Source organism: Podarcis cretensis (genome assembly GCF_951804945.1).
Source record: "Podarcis cretensis genome assembly, chromosome: 11".
In the NCBI taxonomy this organism is placed as follows: domain Eukaryota; kingdom Metazoa; phylum Chordata; class Lepidosauria; order Squamata; family Lacertidae; genus Podarcis; species Podarcis cretensis.
In genome coordinates this window covers 42,453,919-42,480,147 of record NC_137180.1, presented here as the reverse complement: position 1 = coordinate 42,480,147, position 26,229 = coordinate 42,453,919, and the positions used below count along the sequence as shown (strand labels likewise).

The 26,229-nt window shown below is 43.0% G+C and overlaps 1 long non-coding RNA gene across 1 annotated transcript; it reads left to right on the top strand.

The window, feature by feature from the left end:
• The first annotated feature begins 4,435 nt into the window (after positions 1-4,435).
• LOC307226940 lies at positions 4,436-18,174 on the top strand. The gene is made up of 3 exons (XR_013843720.1): positions 4,436-4,523; positions 6,417-6,587; positions 18,100-18,174. It is a non-coding gene; the product is annotated as an uncharacterized lncRNA (long non-coding RNA).
• The last annotated feature ends 8,055 nt before the right edge of the window (positions 18,175-26,229 follow it).

Sequence of the window (26,229 nt, the reverse complement as noted above, 5' to 3'; positions counted from 1 at the left end):
TGCTTAAGTGGACACCTACTGTACAAAGATTTGTTGCTCTGTCCACTTTTGCCTCAGACCTTGCTCACCATTGGCATGCGGCCCTTGGAAGGTTTCCAAGAATGGAGTGTGGCCCTTGGGCCAGAAAGGGTTCTGTGCCCCTGCAGTAGGGCATGGGAACTAGCTGGTTGAGCCAAAGGCTCCACAGAAAATGAATGGAATCCTGGGAGGTCAAGTATAAAGGTAAAGGGACCCCTGACCATTAGGTCCAGTCACGGACGACTCTGGGGTTGCGGTGCTCATTTCACTTTACAGCTTCCAGGTCATGTGGCCAGCATGACTAAGCCACCTCTGGCAAACCAGAGCAGTGCACGGAAATGCCGTTTATCTTCCCGCCGGAGCGGTACCTATTTATCTACTTGCACTGCATGCTTTCAAACTGCTAGGTGGGCAGGAGCTGGGACCGAGCAACGGGAGCTCACCTTGTCGCGGGGATTCGAACCGCCAACCTTCTGATCGGCAAGCCCTAGGCTCTGTGGTTTAGACCACAGCACCACTTGCGTATGAGACATACATACAAGACAGCAAAGGAGCAGGAGACATTTGGATGGCAGAGGTTGGTGGAGCTGAAAGATTGAAGATCACAAACAGTGGTTCCTATAGAATATCAGATGCCCTTGCAGATAGAAGGAGGAAGAAGGAGGGTGAACAGGGGTGAAATAAATTATGGAAGTTAATAGCAATGAGCTCATTCAAAGCAGATGGAGAAATGGAATGAGGGAGAGGAGATGTTGACTTGGTCTAGAACAGAAATGGGAAGCTTCAGGCCTGAACACTGACTGTAGCCTCCAGACCTCTCTGTCTCATCCAGACCTCTCTGTCTCTTCCCCGGCCATGTCCCTCACTGCACCTACTCTGTGCCTTTCTCTGGTTATCCTGCCTGGCTGGAAGGTGTCCCTGAACTGTGATGGCACCTCTTCCTGCTTGCCTGGAAGGAGGATAGAGAGAGGGGTGTTTGTGTGTGCCCCTGGAGTTTGACCATGAGAGGATGTTATCCTGAGGCTGAGACAGGTTTCCTGCTCTACGGCTAGAAAGCTAATGCAGAAAGTCTCAATACCTATGAATATCCCTCATACCCATTTAAAGCCCACGCATGAATCTGTAGCACATCATATTACAAGAATAATGCAGAAGGCATAGGAAATAACTGACTCACAGGAAGAGACTATAAATATAGCAATTTAGAATGGTGAGCTGGGTGTATATGCTGCAAATGTATCATTCCTGGCCCATTTGGCAGCCTAGAGACAAGGAACGCTAATAAAGTTTGTACTTTGCAGCTTAACGTTGCAGTTTCTCAGAAACCCACAACTTGAGGCAAACAGAAAAGTGCACCGATTTGATTAGACTTGCAGGAGGGCGATGCGGTAAAGAAAACCTGCTTTCTTCCTCTCATCCTCTTCAAAATGGTGGCGTAAAGGGAACAGTATTGCACTAGGCTTGAATTCTTAAGCAGTAGTACTGTGGCAAGGTTGGGTCAAGCAGATGCACCAGCAAGAGTGCTGGGCTGCTGCTTGTGGTCTTATTGGCGTCCCAATATTCCCATCAACCTCATCACTGTCCTGCCCTACCCAAGCCCTGTCCAGTGCTGCCAGTGTCAAGATTTATAACTTTACAACAGACCCTCCAAGTGTCCCTATTTTCTAGGGATGTCCCTGATTTATAGAAGCCATCCCAGTTTGTGATTTGATCCCAGAATACCCCACATTTTCTTAGGATTTCCCTATTTTCATTTGAGAAATGGCAGAGGGTATGGAGTTTCTGACCTCCCGAGTTGTCTGAAGCCAATCCTGTATAGGGACTTTTTAAAGAAATGTTTATTTTTATATATGTTGGAAGCCACCCAAAGTGGCTGGGGAAACCCAGTAAGATGGGTGGGCTATAAATAGTAACATTAACGTTATGGAATGGGACATCCCTATTTTCATTGGAGAAATGTTGGAAGGTATGCTTACAACAATAATCTCTCTGTAAAATGTACCGTATTTACTTGAATCTAATGCTCACCCTTTTTAGCCAAATTACGTTGTGAAAATTAAGCTGCCCATTAGTTTCAATGGCACATTAACATTTGCCAGCAAATACTTTTTTTGGTTTCAAGGTTCTGAAAATTGAGGTGTGCATTAGATTCGATGGCGCATTAGACTTGAGTCAATACAGTATCATTTGGTCCATATTATCAATAATACCTTGCCATTCTTAAGAGGTATTATTATCTGGCCCTGGCTCCGCTCACTACTTGAGAATTCATGTGAAGTGGCATAATAATGCTAGGGAGAATTTAGACCAATTGCCAAGACTGATTTGCAACTCGAACACTTGCCAAGGTCAGCCTAGATCACCTTGTAGCTATTGTAGTCACAGAGTTAGTCCTTCAATGCTGAGAAAGACTTAAAACCTGCCCCTCCCGCCCGCCGCAATGAAATAACCTTCACGTAACTCCATAAAGAACAATGGTGTGAAACGTGCCGACCTCCCGAGCCATGAAAACTCTCAGGCTATTTATGAATGCAAGGAGTAGAAAGCTAATGGCTAAGTTCAGGATGAGGAAGCCTCAGAGAGCCTATTTTAGCCGTGAATTATTTGTATGTACATAGACGGGAGGAAGCCGGGGAAGAAAACAAAGCCTTGGTGTTGCAACAGCCTATTCTACAAGATGCAGAATGGCTTTTGTATGAGGTCCAGGAGTGAATCAATGCCTCCCGCACCCCGCGGGGACCATTTGCACTGTGGCATTTTTATTTCATTCCATCTGCTGTTGAGAATATTGTTTTTACTATGTAGGCTGGATAATAAAAGCTTTGCATATGCTGCGCGAGCTGCTGAATTTGCAGAGCTAAAAGATGCATATTTCTCTCTGTGTGTGAGTGTGATTAAAGAATCCTTACGTCTCAAATGGATGTTTCTCTTTAATTGTTTGAAATTGCTGGGTAAAGAGGTGTTCAATTCATGGATGAACCAAATACCCTCTAGGACTGGTCTACTTCTCACCACTGTCATGCTTTCCTTTCCCAAATACATTTTCTTTTTGGGTCGTTGTGGGGGGAAGCATATTTTAACTGGGCTTTGCAAGCAGCTTTATTTTATTTTAAAGCCACGCAAACATTAAAAAAAAAAAGAAAAATCACTAAGAAGCCTGTCCCCATTACATTAAAAAAAAACCACCCTCCCCTGAATAGGAATCCCTGAAATGGACACCCCCCCCCCCACATCTCGGTGGGTGGCAAACTTGGGGCAGCCATTCTCATACCTGCTAACCATCCCACTTTAAGCAGGACATCCTGGATTGACAGAAGCTGCCCTGGCTCCTGATATCAATCCTGGATGTTCTGTTTCTTCCTTTGCTGCCTCTGCCGTGGGGCCCCTTTCACCACGAGGCCTCCATTGAGGCCCACCATGGCCCTCCACGGCCACTGACGTACGCCAGTAAGCCGGGCTGTACTTCTGGAAGTGCTTTCCAGAAGCATAGAAGCACCAGCTTCTAGAAGTACGTCAGTGGCCTTGGGAGGCCTTGAGGTGGAGGAGCCCTCACTGTGGCAGCAGAGGTCTCAGCCTTATCAAGGAAGCAGTGGAAGTGGTGGAGGCCTAATGGTGGTGGAGGCCTTGCCACGGCAGCAGAGGACCTGCTGCAGCAGTAGATGCCTCGATGCAGCTGCGGAGGAGAGAAGAACTGGCAAAGGTAAGTTGGCCAGTGGTGGCAGGGCAAGGAGGCTTGGGTGGGCGGGGAAGTGGTGGCATGTTCTGGATTTGGGATAGAAAAAGTTGGAAGGTATGCAATCTGTGTCTCCCATTATTCTCATGATGTCCTTGTAGACTATTTCCATCTTTATGGAACTGAGTTCTGATTAACACATTCTGTGTAGCATAACCAGGTAACAAGTGCAGGGTGATATGCTTGTTGTTCAGTTGTCTGCTTGCACGGATGTATGGCTGAAGCCTACTTTCCACCCTCTCCATTTTACAGTGGTCCTGCAAACCAACAGCGGAAAACCTGCCCTTCAGTTCTGACACACAAACAGGGCCAGCCCTGCTATTAGGCGGAATGAGATGACAGCCTCAGGCAGCTGATTTGGTATGCCATGAAAGGTCTGCAAACAGTTATTTGATTAATTGTTCTTGTATTTTCCTGCCGGAGAAGGGGAGAAGCTCTTACAAGATATTCTGCCTCAAGTGCCAAAATAACTTGCTTGGCCCTAGGGTGCTATACACCTTGATTTTGGGGAGAGCGGGGCATGACCCATTTGCTGCTCCACCTCAGGTAGCAATATGTCTTTAGCCAGCCCTTTGTGCAGAGGTCCATCGTTCATCCACCTCAGGAGTACAATGTCTCTCCGTGTTCTGTTGAATTGTAGCCTCGAAGGGGTCTTTGCAATAAACAGACCTTTAGGAGTCTCCTCACCGCAGCCCATCCATCACAGGCCTAATCTTCACAAGCAGCAGAATGGATAAGGTGGTAGAGTGGACTGCACTACATTAGTCTACAGGTAAGATAACCCCCCCTTTTTGCATATTTATTCCCTTTAAAGAACTCACTAAAAGTAAAAACACCCCCAACAGATAAAGGTTGCTATGTACTTGCCGACTGAGATAATACCTTCCCACATGACACGGCCCAAATCCAGGAAGGCATATTCCAGGTCCACACTCCTGCATGAGTCTCGTGACTCACATGAGATCGCATCCCCCCCCCAAAAAAAACCCCCTGCTTTTTGGACACAGTGTCCAAAATAATGTGAGATTGTGGTGGCCATTTTGGCCACTGTCCACCTGCAAGAAAAAATGGGATGTCCCCTTTTTTTTCTGGGGCAGTTCACAGGTGTGTGATATTGGTATTGTTGTTTTTAAAAAGGGAAACATTCACAAATATGAGCCAGAGCCTGTAATGTTCTCTGCCAAACAATGAGCAGCTTCAGAGGAGCTAAACAAGAAACAGAACTATATATACAACAGGTCTTCACTCTTTTAGTTGCTTTCTCACTCTGCTTCTAGCCTTGCCTTCTGCTTGGGCCTAACATCCCAAACAAAATATGCATGGTGACCTTAAAGTATAGTGACCTTAAAGTATAGTGACATTTATCCTTACAAGGCCTGCAGTCTGAAGTGAAAGATCCCATCATTCGCCACCTCAGAAGCACCTTATTGTGCTGCATGTGTGGACCAAGCCGCATTGCTAGGCATATTGGTTGTAATAAATGGTGAAGAAGAGGCAGATTCTTAGGCTGCTACATGGGACGAGGGGGAAGGAAGTGCTTCCTTTTTGCACTTCCTCTTCTCAAGCTTCATGTTACTCCACTCAAGATATGTGGCAACTCATATATCTCTCCCACACGGGGAGATATGGGAGCTCGAGACAAAGGCTAAATTTCCATTTTGTCCCTTACACATAAGCATCAAAAACAGAAGAGAAGCTGCATATAACTTACTTTCCCTGCCACATTGGAAGAACAGCACTTGGCATCTGCACTGCAAGAAGGTTGCAGAATCAGTCCCTGGCATCTCCAGTGAAAAACTCTAGATCACAAACCAAAAAGCCCCAAAGTGGTGGACTCTACTTTCTGAATCTCTCCATTGGGAGAATTGTTCATTTGTTGTTGTTGTTGTTGTTGTTGTTGTTGTTGTTGTTGTTGTTGTTGTTGTTGTTGTTTCCTCTTGCCAAAGACAACTCAAAGCAACGTACTAAACAGCAACAAAGCCAAAAGCCACACATTATAGATACATTAAAACAAAAACTCTTTGCTACCTGTTACAATGAGTAACCATAGCCCCTATGGCAAATATGTCAACTTTGCATTTTCATTTTTTTACTATCTGAAATCCAGTTCTCTACATTTCCATTTTAACAGTTCATCCTCATTGTGCTATTTTTTAAATAGTATGTTAATTTTGCCTAACACGCACATTTTTGCCAAGCAGTGCTCCCTAATATAATACACTTGTATAATTCTTTTCACTGACATATACATTTTTATCCTAGTATATGCATTATTGTACACATTTCTTGGTTGGAGAACTGCATTGCAAAATTCAGGGATTTTTGCAAAATTCGGGGAATTCGGGAATTTTCAAAGGATGGCTATGTTTCAGTTTGTATATTTCCCCCAGGAAATATGATTTAGGTTTCTCCCCCAACCCAAGAAACCCACCCCCATCCTTCTGAGAGAAGGCAGGCAGGCTTACAGATCTGATCAGAAACAGGTCCTCTTTTTTAAGAGGCAAGAGGAAAGCAGTTACTAATTATGAATTTATTAGGATCAGATAAATTTTAGAAGCCAAAGGGTGTTCCACATAAGGCAGTTATACATCAGGGGAAACAAAACCCATTTTGGCTTCAGATTGTTGGATTCTGTCCCTTTAAAGTTATATCTCATGTTTTCCAGACTATTTTTGGCTCTTGTATTTCCCTCCGACACCAGCCTTGTCACGTACAGCGGCTGGTGTGTTGATAATATGCTGACTTCATCTCAACTGCTCAGGAGACTGATTTCACTTCCCTCACCTCCTTTAGATGTGACCTTACCGAAGGATGAAGGACATGCTTAGCGCAAACGGTACCTCAACATGTGTCAGAAATGTATATTGCGCACTCAACAGGCATTATATCTGGACGCTACCGAATGACATCTTAAGGATATATTGCTCTAATATAGTGGCTGGCATTTCATGTGAGTTACTCAAACAAATACCAAAGGCAGGCAGGTTACCAGCTGGACCATTTACACCATTTGCTGAAGCAACAAAATCCTGCTTGTAAGAAGAACTCCTTCAAGGTCTTTGTGTCACACTCTGACACAGTGGATATAGATAAGGAACAAAGGCTTAGAGCAGAATTTCATGGAGAACCTGTGGTCTTCCATGGAACCTTGTAGTCCAAGTTGTTGGACTACAAACTCCCATCATCTCCAACCGCATGCCGGCTGTAGTCAACATCTGGTAGACTACAGGTTAGCCACCCATCCCTGGATTGTGGGATAATCCCACTGCTGAAAGGGTGCTCTAATTTTACCTCTCAAACCTGGAGCTCACCCTCAACATAACATCAAAGATATGCCGTGCAATAATAATAAGTGTGTTGGCAGCTGCATGATTAACATTTGGCAGGGATCGGAAAGCCCTAAGAAGCCCCTCAAAAAAAGGAATGGGTTTTGAAGCTACGGGATTTGGTACATCCTGTTAAGCTGACAGCCTACTTATAAATATCTTCTAAAAGCTCATTATGAAGAGAATTTGGAGCGCAGATTATGCAATACTTTCAGGGCGGAACAGTTGCTTGGTTTGGGTGAACCTGGTTTGAAAATAGAACAATCCTAAAGCCAGCCAAAGGGGACACAAGGGTTGCTCCACTGGCAGAGAGGAAGATCTGCACTTATACAACTAGAGACCTCCAGGGTGGCCAAGGATCCCCAGAATTCGCAACCCTCCTCATTCTTCCAACAGCCACCCCCATAGGCCCTATATACCATCAGCTCTTGATTTGGTGTAGGCAGATGCTTGCTCTGACCCACCTGAGCTCTTCTGATGTTTTTGTTGGGTAATTCATAATAATAATATTTTTATTTATTTATACCCAGCCCTCCCCGGCTGGAGCTGGGCTCAGGGCAGATAACCTCATCAAACTAACACAGTATACAAAGACCATAAGAAACATAAAACAGGCAATCAATTAATTAAAATACATCTTAAAATTAGTTCAGAGCAAATTAAAATCTGGACAGATGGCAGTCCACAGGGTAAAATTGAGAGTGGTTAATATTCTCTAGGGCCAACTGTTACCACTGGTCTTATGAAGGACCTGTGAGTGGGCCAGGAGGCCTCTTTAATGCTTGTTCTTATACAGAAAGAAAAGAATCAGCCTGACCCCCACCAAAGGCCTGGCGGAATAGTTCCATCTTGCAGGCCCTGCGGAAAGATGTCAAATCTCGCAGGGCCCTGGTCTATTGTGAGAGAGCATTCCACCAGGCCAGGGCCGCAGCCAAAAAGGCCCTGGCTCTGCTCAAGGCCAGTCTAATCTCCCTGGGGCCTGGGATCTTCAGGGTGTTATTATTTGCAGACTTTAAGGTCCTCCATGGGGCATACCAGGAGAGGCGGCCCCGTAGGTACGAGGGTCCTAGGCCATATAGGGCATTAAAGGTTAAAACAAGCACCTTGAACCTGACCCTGTACTCCACTGGGAGCCAGTGCAGCTGGTATAGCACCGGGTGAATGTGCTCCCACGGCGAGGACCCTGTGGGATCCTCACACCTAATGGGAGGTTTTGGACTGTAGCTCACACCATTCCTATCCCAAACATCAGGAGAGCACCAGATTGGGTAAGGCTGGGCCGTAGAAGAAGAATCTTTTGCAGCACTTGTCTGAAATTGCCCTAGCTAGTGTCATACCTGGCTCCTATTCTAGCTCTCACATGTGCATACATGCAAATCTGCATGCACAATACCCTTTCTGAGCTAATCCAAAACAAACAAACAAAAAAGAATTATGTGAATTGAATTATGTGAATTGAATTGAATTGAATTGAGCCCTTCAAAACAAACCAGAAGAATGGATAGGAGGAAATGACCTCAGTTGCAGATAGGCTCGGCCAGCAGCATTATGCAATCTCTGCAAGGAAATATGTATTGTGCACCAAGTATTGCCATTTCCAATGCAGGGGTAATTCAAAGCAATCTTGATGCAGAATTGAGAGGGAATAAGAGGTACACTTAACTCCCATTTGACTCAATAGGGGCTAACTGCCTAGTTTAGCATTGCTATAAATGTACTTACTCTTTTATGCTTCTGGTTTTATATTCTAATCCACTTGAAGCCTTCAGGGTAGGGTGGAATAATAAGCAATTGAAGGTCACTTATTTCCTCGGACCATGTGAGCCTGATGTTCTTACCTAGATTGCACTCAACAACTTTCACATTACATGAGAATTCAGAAGGAAAGTACTAAGGTTCATATCCTGCTTGGTCTTGTTTCATTGTACTCCTGAATGAGACTAAGGCTGCTTACATGTCTTACATTTAAAGCACACAGCCCAGCAAGAATCGTGGCAACTGTGGTTTGTTAGAGGTACTGGAAATTGTAGCTCTGTGTGGGGTAAACTCCAGTTACCAGGTTCAGGGGAAGTGTTTTAAATGTATGGTGTGTATGTGGCCTAAGAGTCTTTCAACACAGGAATGTGAGGATGAATTTGAGGAGCATAAAAACATTAAAACCAACAATAAAATATTATTTAGATATATCTGAAGCAGGGAATGGGGTAGGAAGGCTCTTAGACCTTTCGACAGCATGGATGTCAGGGGTGTGCTAAAAGAGGGAAAGGAGATTGTGCAAAAGCAGAATGTATTCTTTGCAAAACCCTGTATCCAAACTAACTTTCTCAGGTAGTCTGAGGAACTGTGGCAAATAGTGGTGACAAGTGACAACATTCAGCCCACATTGACAAATTACAAATGAACAAATCACTGGGCCCATATTGGCAATTTGCACAACACTGGGCCCAATTGGTGCTCTCCTGAGATACCTGAAAGTGCTCACATGTGAAGCTGCTGATCTTTTCAATACAATATTCAGTTTGTCTCTAAGTTAGAACCACACACACACCCTTTTTTAAGGATCCTAGGAAAATTAATGTAATTACAGACATGTTAGGTTAACATCTCTTCCAAGAAAGCCCTAGGCTTCCAAAGAACGGTTATAATAGCTGTACGTCTTAACCTATCAATACAATCAGGTGGCACTTAGTGCAAACGATCCCACAGCAAACATAAGGCTAATCAGAAAGCTATTCAGCTTTGTATGTGAACTGTTTTGATGAAGATGTGTATTGTGTTAGGAAGCTTAACACTGACATACCACAGGAATGCCACCATTTCATGTTATAAGGCCCCACCATCACATATCTAAAAGTAGCATCCTTGAATCAAATGAGTCTACTCTGAAGTAAATCAGGCCAAGATAATATCTACCTTTTTTAAACACTGGTTGAACTCTCAGTCATGAAAAGAGATGCATATTTAATTGCCGTCAAGTTTATATTAGGAAGTGGCAAGTGTACACAAAAGATTAATGGCTGTCATATGGAATTCCAGCAGTCACAAATGGGATCCTTGATATCTCTCTCTCTCTCAGAGTTTGTTAATAATGAATGCCCAGTGAGCTGCATATAAACAGGCAACGCCAGAAGAGTAAATAAGTTGTGGTTTGATGGAATGTCATCATTCACCAGTGCTTGTTTCCTGCCAAAGTCCCATCCATTCACAGAAATTCTTTCTGTATAGGAAGAGCAACTCCAGCTATTCAAACATCAGTCCTCCCACGATCACCTTGACTCTCACTTGCTGGAGTCAAATGCAATTGGCAACTTAGAAAGTAAGCATGGATGGGCTGATCCCACAGACTGAAATAGAAAAGCACGTGTGAAGTTCACGTGGAGGAACACTTAAGACCTGCAAAACCCCCCACAACATTCCTGTATAGCCTGCTCTGATCTCCCACTTATCTGTATGGCAGAAGTGGAGAATCCCAGATACTGAATGGGTGTGCTTTAATTGATTCCTAAAATTCATACCCAAATCAGAATCAATATTAGTAATAACAATTTATTAATATCATTCTCTATACAATTGCCTTAAGGTGATGCACAATAAGAAAAACAACAAAACCAGAAGATGCATTTAAAACAAAACTAAAGCCAGACACTCAAGGCACAGACCCATTGGCCCAGCATTTATGGATCTTCAAATTGTTTCTGGAAAGTGCAAAAGGCAGGCAACTGTCATCTCTCAACAGAACAGAGGCTAAAAGCTTCTGAGATCTTTGGAACTTGCAGGAGAACTCTCCCACAGATCTCAGGTATAAGGTGGTCTCTCAGGTAACCTGGTCCTGAGTTGTATACAACCTTCTATGACAACATCAACATCTTGAACTTGGCTTGGTAGCAGACTGGCAGGCAGTGCAAATCTCGCAAGCAGGGTGGTGTATATTGATGGTAGCTTGCTCACACAAGTAATCTAGCCACTTCATTTCCCATCAGCTGCAGCTTCCAGACCAGCTGCAAGTATGGCCCCACATGGAGTGCACAGCAGTAATCCAGCGGTGAGGTTATCAATGTGGTCAAGCTATCACAGTCCAAGAATAGCTGTAGCTGTCTTACCAGTTTAGGACTCACCCATTCTTTTGTGATTGTATTTTTAGTTGTTAAGTGTGTTCTAAATTGTATTTTACATTGTTGCAATCCACCCTGGGACCTTAGGCTTTCATCTTTAGCCTACCTACATATAAAAACATTATGCCAACCAAATCCAGATAAAACAGACACATTGGTGGCAGAATCTGCTTTCCTTGTCCCCGTGGCCCTGCGATGTCTCCCATGTGGCTTTATGTTATTTATACTCTTAATTAAATAAATTTCTCCAAGGAGGTTCTGATTACGGTGATAAAGCAATGGTTGTCTTGCATGAAATAAGCCCTGGGTGATTAATTGGGAGGGGGCAGTTCTCTGACTCATTGTACACATTGGTAGATTTGCTTTTAGCAAATAATTTGGTGGCAAACTTAACAAGGCTTAAAAAAAATCAGCCTATACAAACTGATTATATCTGCACTTTAGCTTCCAGATCTGTCGTATCGGAGGTCTCCATTGAATAGGCTTGCTCCTTTCCTGAGTCTTGATGGTACAATTTTCCCCCACAGGAAGGGTAGTATAAAAGATAAAAGCTTTATCTCTTTAATTTTACACAAGTTCCATTAGAGGTGCTGTGATTGCTGGCAATGTGAACTGAGAGGTCAATACCACAGATAAATATAAGGTGGCTGGGGGAATATAAATACTGCTTCATGCCTGAGGGTCAAATGCAGCAAAGCCATGAGCAAGAACCTTTGATGGGTTCAATCCCTTTGGATATGGTGGGACTTTCTTCCAAGTAAACATGCAGACGTTCATGAGATATATGTCCTTCAAACAAGGTGTCATAATTTATGATGTTGTTTTTTTTGGCAGACACGAGATTTTTTCTGAACTCTTCCTAAACTCTTTAACGTGAAAGGTAAGAAGGAAGCAGACTATCTTCTAAATACATGTGGTTTTTCAGAGGCAAAAAGAGGAACAGAATATGCAGCACTGTAGTGTCAGAAAATAAAAGAAAGGGAGCCGCTGCAGAGGGTCTGCCAGACTTACCATAGACTCAGACCACTCCACTTGCGGAGGCTCCACCCACAGCAGCGAATCCAGGGGATTTGGTTTCAACGCCACCTAGGGTCGCACCACAGCCTCAGCTGTGTGGCCCTCCGGACTTGGCTACCAGTCCCCGGTGGTCTGGCAGAGTTTCCAAGCGCCCAACTTATTTAAAGGACTATGTTGTTGGACATGTATCACTGTTGGTCTAAGTATGGGAAATGTAACCGATATGCTTTTGTGCCTAATTGAACCATTACGCATAGTGCTGTATATAAGGAAACCATTACGATTGTAACTAACACCTTATCTCGGTGGGGAGGGGTGTTATGTAGTGAAGTTTCACCCTGGGCCAGCAGGGGGATACTGTATATAGTTTTCACTCAGGTCTGTAGATAGTTTTCACTGAGGTCCACATCAGTTATTTTAGGCGGGAAACTCTGGGTTGTTGTTGCTACAATGTTGACAGTCGGCTGCCTATAAAAGCAGGCCGGCTGAGCTGTTTGCTGTTCAGTTCTGTCCAGCTTGCAAGTAAAGAGCTGCTCTGGAGAAATCGCTGTGTCGTCTGCTATGTTCGCCCACAACTTAACACAAACAGCTGCAGCAGGAGTTCCTGTTCTTTGCAGAACCTTACGAAAAAAAGAGAACAAAGTTGACAATAAAATATGTGCAGAGGGAAAATAGTGGAAGATACTGCAGTTACTGTTATTGATGAAGCTGGAAAATGCGCTACATCAGAACGCGTTTGGGTATCAAATGGCAGGTCAGAATTCAAACAAAGATGTGCCCTCTCAAGCCCACATTCCCAGCATGTTCACACTCCTGTCTTAGTGATGTCTACGCTTGGTCATGTCCACAGAATAGAAGATGGCAGAATCCCCTAGGATATGCTCTACGGGGAACTGGCTTCCAGAACGAGACCAACTCTGCATTACAAAGATGTCTGCAGCAAAACGTGTCTCTCCTGCATCAGTCTCTACAGGCACAGCTGGTGTGCTGCAACCTTCCAACAGCTTGACCTCACGCCCAAAGGCGCGCTCCTCCATTGTTTCCTGAGACAGAAGGATGCCAGCATGGAACAAACATCACAAGTGACATAATCAGGATCGCCAGCTCCTAATGCTGGACATTTAAATAGCTCCATTATGTAGAATGGTTTCTCATCCTATAGCTGTGTAGCTGAAACAGAGTAATGGGAGATGCCGTTCCTGCATAAATGGTTCCGTATCCCAGAAAAAGGCACAATCTCCATACCTACTTGCCTCCTCTAAATCCCAGAATTTCACAGATCATACTGGCGTACTGGTTGAGAAGAGCTGCTCTCAGACAATGTGAGAACCATATGATGTCAGAAGCAGTTTCAGATCAGTGTGCCAAGGCACTTTCTGTGCCTCAGCAGGTTCTAGGTAGCCAGGGCACACCACAAAAATGCAGCTAATTAGTGGGCGCTGTCTGAAGTCTGGTCCTTGGAGATTATTCACCTGGCTGCCAAGTCAAGAAGGAATGCACTCCAATTATTTATATACTGAGTTACAAGTGGCAGTTACGAAGGACAATTTCACCAGGTAAGGAGTTATGAGAAATACAGTACATCTCTAACATTGCGAAAGAAATGCAAGCAATGACCGATTTCCAGGGAACAGTCATGCCCAAAATATTATATGCCGATGGGGTGGTTGGTCGCCTTGTTCCCTCTACATACATAATAGCTAAAAAAAATATTTTTTTTCCACTTGTTAAAACATTGTGTTTGGATCTGTCAATACAACCAACCTGGCAAGGATTGAATATTGAACCCAGCAATTTATAGCCATTTTGTTCCTTGTTTACTTACGTATATTTCACCACATTGACCCTCAGAAACACTGTGTCAACACTGCTACTATTGTGGTATTATGCCAGCTGGCCTTTTTATTTATAACTCATCATTTCCAGAGTCTAATGCAAGGGTGACTAAAGTTATTTTGGCCCAATAGCCACCTTCATTCCTTGGTCATCCATGCCAGCAGTGGGTATGGCTACCCCATACTCTCTCATGCACACTCTCACATTCACACACACACACCACCCAAGCAGATCAGCTGAGAAGAGGAGTTTATTATTCCCTCTCCACTTGTCAAATGATTAATCAGATGACCAGAGAGGGCATCCTAGTAAGGGCACAATATTTACGTTTTCTTCTCTCTTTTGCCATCACCACCAAACTGGGTGATGGGTCTTGGGTAAGGAGAAGCATTTTCTGGGAGGGAGGCAGATCAGCCCCCCAAACTGCCCCCCACAATCTACTATGAACAATAACCTGTCATGATCTTGATAAGAGATATGTCATAAGGTGACACCATGGAAAGTTCCCAGTGAGCATCCTTTTCCAACAATGCCTAGACTTGACTGAAACCTTTGACACATCCAGGGCCAGACTATCCCTCCCATGCCCTGCCTCTTCCTTGATGAGAGGGAAACCTTAAAGGGACAGGCCTCTAGCTTGGAGTCCAGCGTACTTACTCTCCTCTGATTATTCCCTCCAGGTTTGTTACCTGTGTTGACAGGCCATCATGGGGATAAGGTTCCCTGGCATGGAGCCAAGTGGTTCCACAGGGGTTGCAGGCTCTCAAAGTACAGTCACTGAAGGTTTAGATTCAGGGGTCCCTGAATAAAGGCCCCCCAATCTGATGGACTTGGACCTGGTCATGATGCTGGGATTGGTTTGGTCTCCATGACCTGTCTCTCTGTGGTGCTAGATCAGCAAGTCTGGCCAGCCCTTCTTCATTCGAGACAGAGGTAGAATCTACACACATATAAAAAAATTGTGAAAATGCTTTGTAAAAATGTATTGAATTTTCCACAGCTCACTAGTTCACCTTCTGGTGAGTGATATCCATTTTTATGGGTAGCCATCACCACCCAGCTTAGCCTCTAGCGTTGTCCTTATATGATTAAAAAGTAATGATCCATTATCACTGATCACATGAAATCTTAGGACAGACATTTCACTCTGGTGGTACCTGCAGTACCCTGTGGCATGCCGTAGTTACCTGTGAGTGAATAGCTTACTGTTTCTTCCAAACATGGCTGACATCTACCTAGTGGACAAGTAAATGTCAAACCGAGAATCAGCTAACTTGGCCAGTAACCACGCAGAGAGTTATCTTTTGGAGCCTCATTTATTTTTATTACTCAGCATGCAATTAAATATTGTTGGAAATGAAACAAATTCACTGTCCTCTGTTTTCTTTGTTATGTCCTGGATATTCTCAGAAAGCATTTGCAGACAGGTTTGGCCCCAGGCTTCTATTAAATACTGCATCATTAAAGAGCATGTATAATGGAGAATCAGGAAATTGCAGAAGAGGGAATGATGTAGGGTGTTCTGGCTGAGGAGCTAATGTAAGAAAACATTAATGCCTTTGAAAAGAATAGCCACTTTAGGGCATCTTATGAAAGGTCAGATGATATAAAGGGAATTCTAATTTTTGAAAGGCTCATCAAGATTTTAAACATTTCACAAAGCATCAAAAGCCATAACAATCAATTACTTCAAGAGACAAACTCTTCAGTTCAAGGGTGGCCAATATGGCGTCCTACAGGTTTTATGGGCTGCAACTCCCATCTGCCCCAGCCAACATAGCTAAAGGTCAGGAATGACTGGACAGGCTATTCCTGCATTAGTTAATATTTGTGAATTTATGAAGATTGTCCTTGGAGGAAGCTTTGTACTGTGACTCAAGATTTAGGAGCTTCTTTTCTACATAATGTGTGAACTTCTGAGAACGGTTCCTTTGTGCCAGCACTAGAAAGTTGCAGGATTTTTTAATTGTACCTGTTCAAACATATATCTGCCTATGAGCTTCTAAATGAATTGCTAAGATTTTGCATGGAATTCAGCTCTGAGTGAAGACTTCTTGTCTAACTTCCCTTTTTTAGGTTATAGGATGATCTTCAGTGCATTTAAAATTAATCCATTTTTATACACACACTATTCAGTTTTGTACACATGACTTGGCTGGAGCATTGCATTCAAAATCTGGAGAAGGGCGGATTTCAGAGGATTGCTAGGTTTGGTCCTAAGACAGCTTGCAAACAGTTCTAAAATTGTTTATCTTTCCTAGAATGTGGAACTAAAGCAATTAACACAATTATAAAAATACAGGCTGCAAAATAGCAGCATCCCAAAAGAAAGAAACCACTGAAAGAAAGATGAACATCATATTTTAAAAAAATCTAGCAGCAGTATAATATTGGTCTGAACTTGTCCCAGAAGTCCTTATGCACAGTCATGTTTCCATAAAGGCAAAAGTAGTGATTCAACCAGGCCAGTGATTCACCAAGGCCAACCTTCCCTCAAAAGGTATTGCAATGTCATGGCGCCATGACCGAAAGAACACCTCTAAGAAGCAGTATGCATCATCTCAAGTCGTTCAAATGCAGACATAGGACAAGTTCCAGGTATCAACTTAAGATTTATTAGGAAATCGCAGCAAAGTGTAATACTTGGCTCAGGGAGTAAAAGTGGGGAAAACATTTCTAGATCAAACTGGTACTTTTCTCCTATCTTGCTAGGGAAAACTTTCATATTTCTAATTGTCTATTACCAATTCAAGACAGTCAAACCAGGGGGTACAAGTCTCTTCCCCTTTCTATTTAAACTAAATTTCCCAAGCAAGTGTGTTCAGTGTCTATGTCAGCATTGTTCCCATGTGGCATTCTGTCCCAGGAATTTAGATAAAAAGCGGGGGAAAGGGAGAGAACCCTTGATACCTGCTCTTTAATGGTAAAACTTCTCTAAATTCTAAAAATGTGTCCACTTCTCAAAAGTTGAGCTGTGAAAGGAGGGAGGGAATATTCAACCCAGCTTTAGTCTCGGGGAGATGATATTTCTAAGCATTGGCAGTCTGCAGGTGTTTTTTGTGTGAAGAGAGCTGGTGGGGTAAAAAAAAAAAAGAAAAGGCAAGTGACGTCATATTCTTAGCCCAACCTTCAAAGCCACATGGCTTTGCCTCTTCTCGTGAGTAACACTTGCACAGGGCTCTTGTTTCCCCACATTTAACTATTTACTTTTTCCTGCTTGGTAACAAACAATTGCAACCATAGCAATTAGTGCTATGGGGCACCAACTGTGTGGAAGTAATTATGTTTATTGTGTAATGAGGGTTTTGGGGTTTTGGGTGGGGGGAAGGAATTCAAATGGCAGTAGGGCTGAAAATATAATATATAATGGGCCGCATAATTTGATAGTTTTCCCTGACAGTTATTCTGCCAAGACCATTTTGTCTTAACACAAAACCTCAGGCATGTCTTTGGTCAACTGTCCCAGGTGATAACCGCAACCAAGTTTAAACAGACAACCACAAAAATTGTTCAGGACAAAATCCCATCCTTGTTAGAAAGAAAAAAAAAGATACTCTCTGTGGATAACATTCTTGAGCTGCCCAGACAAAATCCGCATTGCTGAGAGCTCAGCTGTGGTCTTCCTGTTCTATTGTGGCCGCATAAAGGTGTACCTGGCTTGTTTAAGTCAACAAGCTCTTCTCATGTATCCAAGCCACAAATATTTCCGATATAATTCTGCTAAACACGTTGCCTAGGGCGTGGCGAGTTACAGAGGAGGAGTACAAAAGAAAACATTTGTCAAGGAAGAACTCCAGGTATGATTCTAGTTAAAAATAAACAGAGAGCGAGATTAAAACATGAGGAACGTTGATGCCAGATAATATGCTGGGATGCCTCTTAGTTTGAACCCAGACACCTCTTACTTCTGCAGTCCTTTTGATGTCATTTGGGTGATTTTGAAGATGGGGGGTGGGGCTGCTGTTGTTTTGCTTTTTGACACCATTTTTACCAGTAGCCTTGCTGGAAGTTTTCATTCACTGAATATATTTATTTAAATCCTGTTTCTCTTTTCCAGATGACACAGAGGATCATTCGGCTACATTTCTACTACATCATTCATGCCACTAGAAAATCTGATGCTGGCAGCCAGGTCTGTTAAGAGCAAAAACTAAATGTAAAAAAAAAAAAAGGGGGGGGGGAGTTAAAAGACCCATGAGTGACAGTTTATGCTTTGCTCACAAAAGCATGGTAATGAACTAGAATCTTTGAAATTACTTCCTGGAGGAAATATTCCAGAGACATCTTTGTTTGAAACTAAATATACTGCAATGTCAGATACAATAACTGGAAAGTGAAATCTGATGCGTTATTGACTGGTGTGTTTGGTATTTGTATTATCTCATTTGCCACAATGTTCAGATTAGCATCTTCATAAGTTTACAGCCCAATGATGTTCTCATTTCCCTGGGACTAAGCCCCACTGAACACAGAAAGAATTATTGCCAATAAAATATGCATAGGATTTGACTGTTTATTTCATTAAAATGGTGCCAATGACATATTTATATGATTTAGTGCAGCCTGTTACTTTCCTTTCCAAAAGAAGCAGTAATCAGCAACACAACAGATTTTAGGAAATAGTGAAGTGTGCAACTATTTGCTAAATTTTATCTGTTTTATTTTGCTATTGTCCTCCTCCCAGTGCTACCTTTCCATCTAAACAGAGGCACAGAGATTGCCCCAACCATAAAATGAGTAGAGGAATTACTGAGGATAGTTTATTTCACCGTATTTCAAAGTCACATTGTCCCTGGGCAACGTAATTGTTAATTTTATCCAGGGGCTGATACTACACAGTGGTGATACAGAAAGAGTAATAATAGTTGTAAGCTGGAATCCTTTGCACACTTACCTGCAGTGAACCTAATTCACCACAGCAAGGATCCTAATATGGCTCACGAGGGAATTTTATTTATTATTTATTAAATTTATATACCACCTTTTATCTGAACATCACAGGGGGCTTTACAATATAAAAAAACAAAAACACAAGCACGAAATACATAACCTAACAACAACACCTCCAATATCCCCAACACATCTGAAAGGTTATAGATTGTTTAATCAGCCAAATGCCTGGCTGAAGAGAAATGTTTTCACCTGGTACCTAAACATACATAACGAAGGTGCAAGGTGAGCTGCCCTGGGGCAAGTATTCTGCAAACAGGGAAGCACCACAGAAAAGACCCATTCTTGTGTTGCTATCTCCCCCGACCTCTCATGGAGGAGGCACACAAAGAAGTGCCTGAAATGATGACTGCAGGGTCTAAGTCAGTTCATATGGGGAGCAGTATTGTATACTGTATTGTGGTCCTGAGCTGTTTGAAGCTTTATAGGTCAATGCCAGAACTTTGAATTGGGCCCAGAAACCGTCTTGCGCCGATGAGCAACCTGGCCACTGAATTCTGCACCGATCTGTCTTCAGAGGCAGATTTTCCCCAATGCATGTCCACATGTCCCACACTTGACGTCATATGTGACATAGATGTAGAGAAATCCCGATTGCTCCTTCACAAGTGGGGCTTGTATTCAGAACATTTCCCATTTGACACCAAATGCAAGCACTGCTGGGACTGAGTCCTTTGGGATGTTTACTGCCAAAGTGGGGACCTAGCCTCCAGCCACAGTGATCACCATGATGGCCTAATAAGGATGAATGCGTATAGGCTTTGCTTTTATTTACCTGACAGTGGGTTGCTATGGATTACACAGGGATGTTAGTTTTCCTGCTGGTATCATTATGCTGTGCTGTGCCAAATGCCAGTGTATGAGCAAACCTACTCTTTCGAAGGTACTCTACTTCAGAAGCAATAAGTATGAGGTTGTAGTCAATATTAGTCATACGCAGAGTAAAAACCCATTTACTCAGAGTAGAATTGTTGAAATTAATGGAGATGACTCACTTAGGTCTATTAATTGCAGCAGGTCTACTTAGTTGGTGACTAACCCATGAATGCCAGTTAGTTAAAAAAAAACACCCTGCTTAATTCAGATTTCCTGAATGTAGTTCTCCAATCCAAAAAATGGGTGCAAAAGTGTGCATATTAGGGGAAAGGGCACACACAAATGCATAGGTTAATTAAAACAATGTCAAAAAATGCATTATAGTAGAAGTTGTTTGTAAAAAAAAAAAAAAGATGTGCATTACACAAAAATTACATACAAACTACACCTAAAAATGGATATGAATTTTGGTTTTTAACCTTCAAAAAAATGGCCAACAGATGTAGAAATAGAGCTAACTGAACTTCTGATTGGAAAAATGAGAAAGTGGGAGAAACTGAAATCAACATATTTTATCCATCTGTAAATTATGGCAAATTTAAAACATTGCGGCATCTGGGATGGGGGATGAATTTTTTTTTAATATATAAAATAAATTTTAAAAAATGGATAAAACAATTCAGTGGAAAAACTAACCTTAGTTTCATATTATTATTCCTTCACAAACAGGTCAAGGGAAGATCTGAACCAAGTGCTTTGACACTCTAAATGCACGTGCTTGCATCTTTTTTCAGATGCTTTAAATCAGGGTGCTCAGGTGATATCTTGGCTGCTGCACCTTTAACAGTTGCGCTGCCGCCATGCAAGCCACACCAGCAGAAGTTCCCTCAGCCACACAACTATAAAAGGCATAGGAGTCATTTCCTCCCATCTACCTCTTCCCCCAAACCATGGTATATGGTCTGATTTTGAGCCCCTTCCAAAATCTGAAAGGCACACAATAAAATACTGCATATACGTGTGCCGGTGTTTTCCTTTTGGAGCTGAAGGAAGCACAACTGTAGCTTCGGGCTACAGTCCTGAGCACTTACCTGGGGGTAAGCTCCACTGAACATAGTGGGAACATCTGAGTAAACACACACATACGACAGTCCTTCACATCCCCAATATTCTTTCGTTATTTTGGGCTGTGTTATTACTATTAAACTCCATTCCACAAACAAAAAGATCTAGCGGAACGGGGGAGAAGACTATAAATATGGTGTCCCTGTGTTATCACAGTGAAGAGACAGTCACGTTGCCATAGAGATACTAGCAGGTGGATGAGAGACTTGCACTGCATGCCAATTAGAAGCCCCCAACTTGTCAACCTCACTTGAAGTTGCTGTGGCAACATTTTTTTAAAAAAAATCATACAGATGGCTCCGTTTTTATCAAAACTAATTAAAAATGGTATTGAAGGAATCTCGTTGCTTTAGTAGTTTCAGCCCCTCCCCCAAGTTCCCATTTCTTTGACAGTATCCAAGCCTGCAAGAGGTTTGCATGCTCACAGAAACCCTGTTCAGGTCTTCGTGTTCCCCATGTGATTACATTTATTTTATTAATTCATTCTTTAAATTTGTATACTGCCTTTCGTCTGTAAATCTCAGGACAGTTCACAACATAAAAATACAAGGTAAAAAACACAAAATACATAGCAAGTGTAGGGGAAACTCGGAAGACCATTGTAATTTCGAGGAGTTAGATGACATGTCTCTTTCCCTTTTACATCCCTGGTTTAAGGCTTGCCGATTCATGATGGTATAACTGGTTTTTCACACATCTGTGTCAGGAGTTTCCTGGGTCTCCGGTGTTCTAAGTACTGATTGGCTAGTGGGGAGGATACCCAGGTGTAGTGAATTGGGTTGGAGACTCTCAGCTGCTCCGCATTCCTGTTGAGTCACACCCCTTGTCCCGGGCTGATTATGAGTGATGCTTGCTAACCAGGTGCAGTCAATCAAAGTTGGCTATAAGAGCTGTAGGTTGAAGGGGCTCAGGGAACTCCTTCACAAACTGAGGTACCAGATGCTGTGAGACTGTTGGCTGGGGTCTCTCTCACTGCTCTACCTGGAGCTCTGGGCAGCTGAAGGGGAGATTGTGTGTGACTTCTGTCTGGTACGCTATAATTTGTGTTTTGTATGCTTGCTGCTATCTGTTAAACTTATGCAAATAAAGCATTACTTATTCTTCATTCACTGGTGTGCTTATTGGCTCCAGATCTGGAAAGAACCCTGCCCTTGGCAGAACAGCAAGAACAAAAACCAAACTAATAACCCCTCCACCCCCTCCCACAACATATTGGGTATTTTCTTTTGCTCTGTCCACTCCCCCTGACACCAGCATCACTGCCCTCCACATGCTGGAGGGCTAATGTCTCCCAAGTTAGTGTCTTCTGCACGCATGAAGTTTCCCCATATGATTTGAGACTGTGATTATAAGGGAGAGATGTTAATGCCATTTTCATACCAACTTGTGTAATTTGTAGTTCTCATGGAAAAAATTCATTAACCAACAGCATTTCAGAGGCAGCTGGCTACCTTGGAGGTCCTGACCTTCAGCATCCTACCTAGCAACCTAAATCTGGTTTCTGGTATCTTGTAACTACATTTCCCCTTGTCATTGGTGCCAACATGCACCATGACTGCTTACTCCTCCTCTACACTATCTACCAGGCTGCTTGGGCAATGGGCAACATCTGCAACCTTTGTGCCTGGTGAGCACTTCACCCTGTGGTCTGTATGCCCACAGTGCACCTAACTTAAAGGTAAAGGTAAAGGTACCCCTGCCCGTACAGGCCAGTCTTGACAGACTCTGGGGTTGTGCGCCCATCTCACTTAAGAGGCCAGGGGCCAGCGCTGTCCGGAGACACTTCCGGGTCACGTGGCCAGCGTGACATCGCTGCTTTGGCCAGAGCCAGAGCCAGAGGCGTTTACCTTCCCGCTGGTAAGCGGTCCCTATTTATCTACTTGCACCCGGAGGTGCTTTCGAACTGCTAGGTTGGCAGGCGCTGGGACCGAGCAGCGGGAGCGCACCCCGCCGCAGGGATTCGAACCGCCGACCTTTCGATCGGCAAGCCCTAGGCGCTGAGGCTTTAACCCACAGCGCCACCTAACTTACTATGTTGCTAATGATCAAATGCCCCTCTACCCACCAGAGAAGTATCCTCAGCCCTCTGGGAAGTGTCAGGAGTCCTCCTGTAAGCAGCACCTCCTACAGCACTCTGAGAAGTGCGACTGCTGTCCTGGTTCCTCTGGCCTAGAATCAGTGTCCAAGGGATGGGCTTGGAATTTTTTCTTTTTTAAGAATAATTTTTTTATTAACCGACCAATCACATCAAATCAAACCAAATTACATAAATTTCAAATTACACAGCCGAATTTTAAATTTTTGTTGGGGGTACCCATATTTCAAGTTCCGAAGGGATCCAATCAACTTCTTGCTTCTTACTGCTGTTTTAATGTCCACAAATCTAACCTTATGATGTTCACAGTACTATCCAGTCCTTTCTTATTATTTTTCCACATCTCTTGTTGTTATTTTCATATATTTTTCCTTTCTCTTTGTGACCTCTGATAGTCTCCGCAAGCTGGTTAGAACAGTTTGTAATCCTGCATGGATATTATTTTTTTTATCCAGTAGCCATATCCAGATGTTTTCCATATAACATCACTTCCATACATTAAAACAGTCTTAGCGTCATTAATCTTCACCAATCTGCCTCCTTTCTCAAAACCTCTGAGGAGATTCACTAGGAATGCAATCTGAAAACAAATCCGTTCTTCCTCCCGGGTATAAATCCTTTGGCAAGATGGCGACTCCGAATTAATTGCTGCGCCATTCCCAAAAGCTCTTATTGGTTCTCGGTCTCCATAAAGCATACTTTTGGTTAAAGTTTATCTCCACACAGACCTTAATCATCCTGCTTGGGTCAGTTCAACCGACAGTTCTAATGAGGAGGGGTTCTTGTAAATCACATAGAAGGAAAGTAAAAAAGGTCCCCCCCCCATTCAGCCCCGTTGTCAACATACCCCGCCTTTGGTGTATCTTCATCGTAAAATATTCCTGTTTCTCCAGCCCGTCGTCTTCTTTCGCAGAGGTCACTTAAATTAGCAGACTTCACTCCCCTTCTTCACTTGAAATATGTGCATTTGCTTCTTTTGTAATTAATTATTCCAAATTGCTGCAACTAGTGCGCGATCAGAGACAGCATCCAGGAGAGCCGAGGTCCACATGGGGGCATTCTGCCTAGGGCCCTCACCCCCTTCTTTCGAATTAGGGGGTGATTTATGGGCACAGCAGGCAAGGGCAGTGTTCCCCATTTCCTTGGGGCAACAAGGGAGGCTGCCTACTCCCATAACAGCCTCTTAATTACTCCGTGTGGGTCGGAGAGATGGTATTGTCGGCCATCTTCCAATCCGCCCCCTAGTGGAGATGGGCCTGGAATTGACTGGGCTCCAAAGATGCAGCATGGTTCCCGAGAGTCCTGCTTCTGTGTGTCACATTCCTCCAGGTGCCTTCTGCATTTGGCGACAGTTGCGGACTTTGGGCTTTAAAATTTCAATGGCGCCCTGTGCAATGCCAACGTTTGGCACCCCCCCTTGCCTTCTGTGGTTCGTCATTGTTGCAGCACTCCCTGCAACGCCCTCTTGGCTCAGCACCCAGTGCAGGTGACCCAATTGCACTCCCCTAAATCTGTCTCTGTCAGTGATCTTCCTCCTCAAGTAGGGGGCACTTCATTTCACATCAGCTTCAGCACAGCAAGTAATCTTGCAATGGCAGACTTTGGACTTTCATATTTCAGTGTTGCCCCATGCGGCACTAAAATCCAGCACCCTCTGCTTCTTGCGCTCTCTTCTACAGCATTGTTGCGGCGTCCCCTGCAGCATGGTGCCCAGTGCAGCCAAACCGGTTGTGCTACCTTAAAACCACCTCTGTCGTTTGGTTGCCTCTCCCAAGCTGCCTGTATTGATTCCTTTCTCTTGAAGGCCAAAACAGGCAGAGTGAGACTTAATTCTCTTATTACTGTGATTCCAATAATCAAGGGGACAAAGATCTTCAGAGAGTGGCAAAGAATGATATCAATATATATCTGGCAGGGCAAAAAGCCAAGAATACAATTTAAGTTACTAACTGATGCGAAGGAAAGAGGTGGCTTCGCCCTGCCAGATTTGAAACTATATTATGAAGCATCTTTTCTCTGTTGGTTAAAGGACTGGATAACATTAAAAAATAATAAGTTGTTGGACCTTGAAGGTTTTGATAATAGGTTTGGTTGGCACGCTTATTTATGGTTGGGGAAGAAGAAAGTCCACAAAGGCTTTGAGAATCATATTTTTAGGGGTTCCCTAATAGAAATATGGGATAGGTACCAAAATATTTTGGAACCTAAAGTACCACATTGGTTGTCCCCACTGGAGGTCATGAGTGTAAAAAAAAACAAATATGAGAGAGCACTGGATGACTTATGGAGATATAGTTATTAAAGAAGGGGGGAAATGGAAAATGAAGCCATACGAACAAGTTTAAAAATATGTATATGATTGGTTGCATTATCTTCAAACAAATGAAATGTTCAAAAAGGATTTTAAAGAGAGGGGATATATCAAAGGAGAGTCCAGATTTCAAACAGAGATAATAAATAATGATTGTAAAATATTGTCAAAAATGTATAAAATGTTATTGGGGTGGCAAACAAAGGACGAAGAAATTAAATTGGTTATGATACATTGGGCCAGGGATTTTGGTTATAATATACAATTAGCATATTGGGAAAAAGTATGGAATGAAAATATGAAATTCACTGCATGTATGACGATAAAGGAAAATATGATGAAAATGGTATATAGATGGTATATTACCCCGGTTAAACTTGCAAAAATGTTTAAAACATGTAATAAGTGTTGGAAATGCAAAGAAAAGGAAGGGTCGTTTTATCATATGTGGTGGGAATGTAAGAAGGTGAAGGGCTTCTGGGAAATGATATACAATGAGTTGAAAAAGATGTTTAAATATACATTTGTGAAGAAACCAGAAGCTTTTTTGTTAGGAATTACAGGAAGAGAAATTAACAGAAGTGATTATAAACTTTTCCAATATGCAGTGACTGCGGCAAGAATCCTAATGGCCCAAAAATGGAAACAAGAGGAACTACCGACACTGGAAGAGTGGAGGCTGAAACTTATGGATTTTGCAGAATTAGATAAAATGACTGGAAAAATTAGATACCAGAAAGATCACAAGTTCACTCAGGACTGGAGAAAGTTTACGACTTATCTGGAAAAAAATTGTGATGAACAGACAACGCAAGTTGGTTTTAAAGAGGCTTTGTGATGAGAAAGGGTATTGTAAAGAGAAAATGAGATGTAAGGATATTATAAACTGG